The sequence below is a fragment of the Macaca fascicularis genome, chromosome 1, assembly GCF_037993035.2.
Source record: "Macaca fascicularis isolate 582-1 chromosome 1, T2T-MFA8v1.1".
In the NCBI taxonomy this organism is placed as follows: domain Eukaryota; kingdom Metazoa; phylum Chordata; class Mammalia; order Primates; family Cercopithecidae; genus Macaca; species Macaca fascicularis.
Genome location: NC_088375.1, coordinates 149,324,635 through 149,333,734, shown reverse-complemented (window position 1 = coordinate 149,333,734; position 9,100 = coordinate 149,324,635).

Here is a 9,100-nt window from a genome sequence, read left to right as displayed (position 1 = left end):
GGTCTAGCTGGCCTCCTCCCCACCTCTTTCCTCTCTCCTCCTCTGTCCTCTGCTTCCCTCCCTTCCTTTCTCCTTCCCTCCTCTCCCCTCCCTTCCCCTCACTTCCCTTCCGTTGTCCTCCCCTCCCCATTGCCCTTCCTCCCTTTCTTCTCCCTTTCTCTCCTCTTGCCTTCCACGCCTATCGCGGGCTCTCATTATTCTTAGGATCTTTCTTTTTCCCAGAAACACCTGCTACCAGGTAAGGGTCAGATGAACGTATTTCACACGAAGATAGAAATAATTAGAGTGTTGCTATCCATACCCCAACCCTAGGGCTTGGTGATTTTTTTTTTCCAAAACGGGAACAATCCCTTAGCTAATAAGCCGCTGCTCCAGGGGAGGAAACGTAGGCTTGGGCCCAGAGATAGGTGGCAGCAGGGGTTTCTGGCCACGAAGCCTTCAGGCCCTTCCAGGTCCCAGCGTGTGTGGATCTTAAAACACCCCCTACTAAGGGCTTTGATTCCAATTTTGGTTTCAGCTGAGGTGGGAGAGGCCACGCCTCAGGATCGCCCCAGGCCAGGGCTGGGAATGGGTCTCCGAGGTGACTCCGCAGGCCCACGGGTCCTGGAAGACGCACTTTACTCAGTGAGGAGGTCCCAGGCGTCCCAAGCCCACCAGGGGGCAGCAGTGGCATTCTTAGCCCCACTTCGCGCTCTAAGGCAGACTGAGAAAACTCGAGTGACCACCTGAGGGCGCTGTTACTCCACAATTTTTCTGCAAAAACTAAGGTCGGCAAACATGGATATTCGGATTTCCTTTGCTTTTGTGGCTAAATCAAAGGATGCCTCTGGGGAAAAGGGGCAACACGCACTGTCAGATCGGCATTCATATGGAAAAGCAGAGGTAGGAAACATTTTACGCATTTTGAAAATACTTTGATGTGCAGTAATTTTGAAACTTTCGCAGGGCACCTGTTTTTCAATGGGCAGTAGAGAGTAATGCTGCAATCAGAGTTTGAGCCCCAGTACCACACCCACTAGCGGTGTGACTTTTCCTGGTGACTGAGTCTCTCTGGGCCTCAGTTTTGTATAGGGGACTTGTTCTGCCCCTCCTTGTCCTATGTGTAAGTACCGCGTTGGTGTTGCGCTCATAGGCTCACCTGGCCAAGGACCAGCTTCTGTCTACACTACTCTCAAACTTGCCACTTGCAGCATATTTCGTTCTCATACCCTTTGGCTTCGCACTGCTACTCACACCAGCTCAGAAGGGCAGAGCAATGGTCAAAATGTAAGACTGGGGTTGGGACTGTGAAAGGAAAGGAACAATTACCAGTTAGCAAATTACTATAATGGCCACGTGGGTTCCAGGGCTGACATAATGAGGAGCTTGGTATGTGTGGTAATTACACACACTTGAGCTGAGTCTTAGGCAAACATATAAAAGAAACGTTATTTTCTTTATTTCTAAAGGCTATGAAGGTAAGAAGCATTCCATAAGCAATTATTATGCAGCACTATTTCAAGGGTTGGGCTCTGTCAATGAGTTTTAACCGCTAAAGAAAAGGAATTCTAATTGGGGGCGAAGGTAGTTTTAGGAATGGCAGCTTCCGAGTTTTGTACTGACAGGTGCTGGTGAAAAGCTGATTAATCCCATTCAATACTATAATAGGCTACATTTGTATAGCACTGCATAGAGTGCCAAGTACTTTTATATAAATCCTCTCATTTGATGTTCCCAACCACCCTTTGAGATATGAAGAGGACAAGGAGAATTATTGCTGTCATTTTAAAAACCAGTTTTATTGAGATATAATTCATATACCAAACACATCACCCATTTAAAATGTGCAATTCAATGATTTCATGCTTGTTCACAGATATATGCAACCATCATCACGTCAGTTTTCATCACCACAAAAAGAACCCCCTACCCTTTAGGTATCACTCCCTTATCCTCCCTCTCCTCCCTTCTTGCACTCTCCCCTCCAAAGCAATCACTATTCTATTTTCTGTCTCTACAGATTTACTTACCCTGGATATTTCACATAAATGGAATTGTATAATATGTAGTCTTTTGCGACTGGCTTCTTTCACTTAGCATAATGTTTTCAAGGTTTATTCATGTCATGTTCAGTACTTCATTCCTTTTTACACCTGAATAATATCCCGTTGTATGGATATTTTTGTTCATGTGTTCATCAGTTGGTATCCATTTCATTTATCCATTCATTCATTGGTATACACGAGTTGTTTGCATCCTTTGGCTATTTTAAATAATTGCTGTAAACATTCATGTGCAAGCGTTTGTGGGGGCATATGCTTTCATTTCTCTTAGGTATATTCCAGGGACTGGGATTGCTGGATCATATGGTAACTCAATGTGTAGGTGTCTGAGGAACTGTCAGAGTGTTTCCCACAGTGGCTGCATTTGACATTCTCATCAGGAGGGTATGAAGGTTCTGATTTCCCCACCTCCTTACCAGTGTTTGCTGTTACCTGACTTTGATTGTAGCCATTCTAGTGGGTATGACGTGATCTTTTTCATGTGGCTTTTGGCCATTTGTATATGTTCTTTGGAGAAATGTCTCTTGATCCTTTGCCTATGTTCAAACTGTCTTTTCTATTATCAAGCTGTAAGAGCTTTATGTATTTTAGATAGAAGTCCCTTATCAGATATATAATTTGCAAATGTTTTCTCTGGTTCGGTGGGTTATCTTTTCAGTTTTTTTGTTTTTTTAAGAGATGGGGTCTCACTTTGTCACCCAGGCTGGAGTGCAATGGTGAGATCATAGCTCACTGCAGCCTCGAACTCCTGGGCTCAAGGGATCCTCCTGCCTCACCCTCCGGGGAAGCTGAGACTACAGGTATGTGCTACCGTGCCTGTCTTTCACTTTCTTGATAGTGTCTTTCGAAGCACAAGTTTTAAAATTTGATGTTGTTCAATTTAGTTTTTCTTTTGTTGCTTGTGCTTTTGGTGTCATATCTAAGTGTCAATTCTGAGGTTATGAAAATTTATCACTAAGTTTTCTTCTGAGTTTTATATTTTAGCTCTTATATTTAGGTCTTTGATTCATTTTGAGTTACTTTTTGTATATGGTGTGAAGAAAGGATCCAACTTCATTCATTCTTTTGCTGGATATGTGGGTATCCAGTTGTCCCAGCAGCAGTTGAGAACACTGTCCTTTCCCCTCTGAATAGTGGTGGTACTCTTGTTGAAATCAGTTGACCTTAGAGACACGGACTTATTTCTGGACTTTCAATTCTATTCCATTCATCTATCTGTTTATCTTTACACCAGTACTGCATTGTCTTGATTACTGTTGCTTTTAAAGTTTTGAAATTGGGATGTGTGAGTCCTCCAAGCTTATTCTTCTTTTCAATATTGTTTTGGCTATTTGAGGCCCCTTGTAATTCCATGTGAAATGTAGAATCTCAGTTTCTAAATGTAGAAGCCTGTCAGCTTCTACAAAGAAGCCAGCTGGGATTCTAATAGGGCTTGCATTTAATGTTTATCAAGTTGAGGAGTGTTGTCATCCTAACAATATTAAGTCTTCTAATACATGAACATAAGCAGGTTTTCCATCTATTTAGATATTAAACTTCTTTCAACAATGTTTTGTAATTATCAGAGAATAAGTTTTGGACTTTTACTAAATTTATTGCTAAGTGTTTTATTCTTTCTGATGCTATTATAAATGGAACTGTTTTCTTAATCTTATTTTTGGATTTGTTTACTGCAAATGTATAGAAACACAATTTTTAATATATTGATTGATCTTTTATCCTAAAATCTTGCTGAAATCTTTTTTTTTTTTTTGAGATGCGGTCTCACTCTGTCACCCAGATTGGAGTGCAGTGGTGTGATCTTGGCTCACTGCAACCTCTGCCTCCTGGGCTCAAGCCATCCTCCCACCTCAGCCCCCCAAATAGCTTGGACCACAGGCATGCGCCATCATGCCAGGCTAATTTTTTGTATTTTTAGTAGAGACAGGGTTTCGTCATGTTGCCCAGGCTGGTCTCAAAACCTGAGCTCAGATGATCTGCTCACCTCGGCCTCTCAAAGTGCTGGGATTACAGGCGTGAGCCACCGTGCCCAGCCTCATTTATTAATATATTTTTAGTGGATTTCTTAGGATTTTCCATATAGACGAGCATGTCAAATAGAGATAGTTTTATCTCTTCCTCTCTGATCTGGACGCCTCCAATTTAGCCTTTATCTCCAAAGAATCTACCAATTTCCTCTCAACTGCCTTTCACCACAACCACCACTGTTTTTGAGAGCACACTTAGACTTGAACTTCACACTCTGTTGCAAATGAAGTCAGTTCTCTAGGGAGGGATTCAGCGCTCTTCCTTCCACAGCCTGATTGTCCCCTGGGGAAAATCTCTGAGCCATCATCTAGGGGGTTGGGGGCAGGGAAATGTGGCTCACTTCTCTCTGAATGACACCCTTGTTTTTGTTTCTCAGTGCTAGGTAGAGAGAAGGCAACAGACTCAGGTCTTTTTGGTTTGCTTCTCTGGGTTAGAACTCCTGCCCCATGAGCCAAGGCAAGGACATTCAGGCTCCCTGTATCATATTGGTACCATGCTCTCAGAGTGGAGCCTCTGTCCCGAGAGTTGGGGCTTGCAGGAATAAAGGAGACCCTCCTGGCAACCCTCACCCAGAACTTAGTCTCAGCATTAGGTCACGAGTGGGAAGGGCAGGATAAGCAACGCTGACATCCTGTCTCTCCCCAGGAAGACTGACTTTCAGTTAGGATCTGTGGGGAAAAGAGGCCTTGCGTTCTTAGCTCTACCCTACATGTGCAGAATGTGCAGGCTTGTTAAATAGGTATACCTGTGCCAGGGTGGTTTGCTGCACCCATCAACCAGTCATCTACATTAGGTCTTTCTCCTAATGCTGTCCCTCCCCCCACCTAACAGGCCCTGGTGTGTGACGTTCCCCTCCCTGTATCCATGTGTTCTCATTGTTCAACTCACACTTGTGTGTGAGAACACGCAATGGTTGGTTTTCTGTTTCTGTGTTAGTTTGCTGAGAATGATGGTTTCCAGCTTCATCCATGTCCCTGCAAAGGACATGAATTCATCCTGTTTTATGGCTGCATAGTATTCCATGGTGTGTATGTGGCACATTTTCTTTATCCAGTCTATCACTGATGGACATTTGGGTTGATTCCAAGTCTTTGCTATTGTGAATAGTGCCGCAATAAACATATGTGTGTGTGTGTCTTTATAGTAGAATGATTTATAATTCTTTGGGTATATACCCAGTAATGGAATTGCTGGGTCAAACGGTATTTCTAGTTCTAGATCCTTGAGGAATTGCCAGTTTCACTTGGGAGTGACTCCATAGAGCTCCTCATGCTACCATATTGAAGTTGTAACCCTTACTACTGTCATTTAATAGATGCTATGATTTGAATGCGTTCTCCAAAGGTTCAAGCACTGGAAACTTAATTGTTAAAACAACAGTGTTGGGAAGTGAGGCCTAAGAAGAAGTGATTGGGTCATGAGGGTGGTGCCTTCACAAATGCATTAATGTCATTGTCATAGGAGTGGGTAAGTTATCATGGGAGTGGGTAGTTATTAAGGTGAGCCCGATCCCTAGTGCCTCTGTCTTGTGCACTAGTTTCTGCCTTCCACCATGGGATGACCCTTGTTAGATGCTGGTGCCATGCACTAGGACTTCCCAGCTCCAGAACCGTGAGCCAAATAAACTTCTATTGTTTACAATTTACCCAGTGTGTGGTATTCTGTTATAGCCACAGAAAATGAACTAAAACACTAGATGAGGGCAATGTTCATCTATTTGGGAGACTAGGGGTGGCAGAGGGGAAACTAAAGTCACGCAGAATCAGAATATAGTACAGAGGCCTACTAAAAGATTCCAGGGTGGGAAAGGAATACCTTGGTATGGATGTTAAGTATATCAGATGTTACTGGATAGAACAACCACTCCTGCACATGGTCCTTCAAACGCTACTTGAACACCCCAGGAAAGGGGAATTCACTACTATTAGTTTAGACTGATTATTATCCCCATAAGCAATATGACCAAGTAAAACCAAAACAGCTGTGCCTGCCAAGATGAGCAGGATGTAAAAACAAAAGGGAAACAGAAAAGAGGTACTTCAGGATCCTAAACAACTTCATGTTACCAGAAGGTCATGGGCATGCTACAAAAAGGCAGCTAGCTGTTTTGGGATACCAGGTGCCCAAGAGACTGCTCTAATTTTAGAAATAACACAGTGCTTACTAAAGAGGTCCAGGACTCATGGGTCTGGAATGCAACGTTCTTTCACCCTCAGGCCGTGCATACTCATATTCTGTTGTTGATTCTGCTCCAATTATTTTCTGATATTGAGGGAGGGAGGACCAGGCCACAGAACTGGTATGTGCCTAAGGAATCTGCCAAGAATTATTAAATGATAACTTAAATAATACATTATTTAAATTTACAGAGAGTTGTAAATTTACAGAGTTGGTGATGGCCACTGTCTGATAGGCTGAGTTCATTTTCACAGTGGCCTTGTGCTGATATCCTCTGACTCTCCAGATCCATCCTCTGCCCTTCCCTGCCAGTCCTTTGCCCTAGGAGGCTGACCTCCTAGGCTGGAGGCATCCCCTGAGCCGCCAATTGCATCTTGCGGTTGTGTTCAGCCAACGGGGAGCACCAGCAGATCAGAGTGAAGAGAGAAAGGTTAAGGTACTTCTTCTCTGTGCTCTGTCTGAGTCTGTGGCCCTGCCTTCTCTGTTCTATATTTTGCAGCACAATTTTCTGTCCTTGTCCTGTTGGGCCTAGGAGTGCTGCTGACATCTGCTTTCTGGGTGTCTTACCACCCCTTGTTTTTACCCTTAACACTCGTACTTCTGAAACAGACCTTCATTAAGGTCATCTATTTGAACCAAGTGGGAATGACTTCTACTTCCTAACAGACTCCTTGTTACTATTATATCTTGCCCTGCTAACAACATTCCTTCTGTCTCTCCCAATTATTATCAAGCCTGGAAAGAAGCAAACCCCATGTTACTATCTTAGCATTAGGGGACCTGATACCCTCATCTGGGTCCCCTGTAAACAAAAAACAATTCCCTGGAATTTTAAGCCTCTGTGAATCAGTATTTATTCCATTAGCTCCTTTTATAAGCTAGACTGTTGCTTGGAATCAGAACTTGTTTGGTTCCTGAGCTTTTCCTGCATCAATGTGAAATATGCAGTCTTTGCGACCTGGTGGGATAGGGGCACATTCAACCTATAGCATATAGGATCCTAGTTTAATTTTGAACAGTGGTCCTCTGAGTTCTTACCTCAAAGCCCTAGCTAATAAATAAGCTTTCTTGTCCATGAGCAGGAACTTAAAAGATTGCTTTTAAAGTGAGAAATGGGGAGATGCCAAAGGGTGGAAAGTTTCAGTTTTCAAGACGGATAAATGCTGGAGATCAAATGTATTGCAATGTGACTATAGTTAACAATACTCTATTGCATACTTGAAATTTGCTAAAAGGAACGATTTTAAGTATTTGTTATCACCAAAAAAAAGAAAAAAAAGAAAAAAAAGAAAGTGATAACTATGTTAGGTGATGGCTATGTTAATTGACTTGATTGTGGTGATTATTTCACAATGTCTATCTAAGCATCAAGTATATACCTTAAATATATACCATTTTTATTTGTCAGTTAGACTTCAATAAAGTTGGGGCAGCAAGCTACCTCCTTAGGCCTGTGTTAATTCACTCAAGCTCTTTCTCAGTATTCATAGCCAAATGACTACACTTTCCATTTATAAATAGAGGGGGCCTCCCAAGACCTAGAGACCCATCATTGCTTTTAGGCATTCATGTGACACGTCAGCTCAGGCAATATTTTACCAAGTTCATACTGTTTGAATCTTTTATTTATTTATAGTGACAGTAATACATTTGACACTTACCCATCCTCCTAAAAGCCTGATAACCCCAGTTATCTTGTGCTATAAGTGGCCTAGCTTTCACTAACTTAGAAATGAGGGTTTGGAGGGGGCAGGGAGATGGGGAACATTCCGATTAGCCAACAGTTTCCTAATGCAAGTAGGTCTGTGGCACAGCCATGTCAGCTACCAGGAAAACCTGTGAATTCACCACAGAAGCTGTCAGGCCAGCTTAGAGGCATCCGTGATGAAAATCCCAAGTTATTTCTGGAGTAGGTGACTGATGTTTCAAATAGAAGATGACATTTTGATGGGATCTAAGCTTGCTGTGATCAGAGTTAATAAGGATAATGATGATGATAATGATATTTACATTATCTCTTTCATCCAAAGAACTCTTCAGTTCTTTTATCGCATTTGCCTTGAAAATGTCCCTCCAGAGTTGGGAGGGGAAGGTGTTATTAATCTGTTCTTCAGGAAAGAAAATATAAAGAGACTTAATTGCCAGGCTTTCAGGCTCCATTTTGGTGGTAAGAAGAGATATTTAAATAACAAATTAAACTTGGAGAAATTAAGCTTGGCGAAACACCAGTCTTTCTCAGTTCCCAGTCATCCTATATAATGCTGCCAGATCAAGATCCAATAATATCACTTCTTGACCGAAAAGTCTTCAGGGGATCCTGGCAGACTGCCAAATTCAGTCCAAATATCCTAACTCAGCAGGCAAGGCCCTCAACGTTCCAACCAATGTTGTCTCACCATGCTCTTATATTTACCCTGCGTTTCAGCCAAATAAATCCGCTTGCTCGCCCCTACAGCCTGCTCTAAGCACCCCATTCTCCTTCAATAATGTTCATTCCCCTTGCCCTAACTTGTTCAATGTCTGTCTTCCCTGTTGCATGTACATTCCAGGAGGGTAGGGACAGTCACCACTGTATCCTCAGGGCCTAGCAGAGTTAACTGGCACTTAACAGGGGCTCAAACACTTGCTTCTGAAGTGAACATGATGCTCACCCACCTCCATGCCTTTGCTTCTGCGGCTCCCTCAGCCTAGACAGCCTGTAGTCCCATCTCAACCTATTGAAGCCAGAGCTGTCCTTCCAAGCCCAGAATAAACCCCAATTCCTATGTCTGGTCTCCCTGACTTGGGAACAGATGTGGCATTGTTCTTTTGTAGTTTGTACCTTCTGCTGTATCATAATCATTTGTGTAATT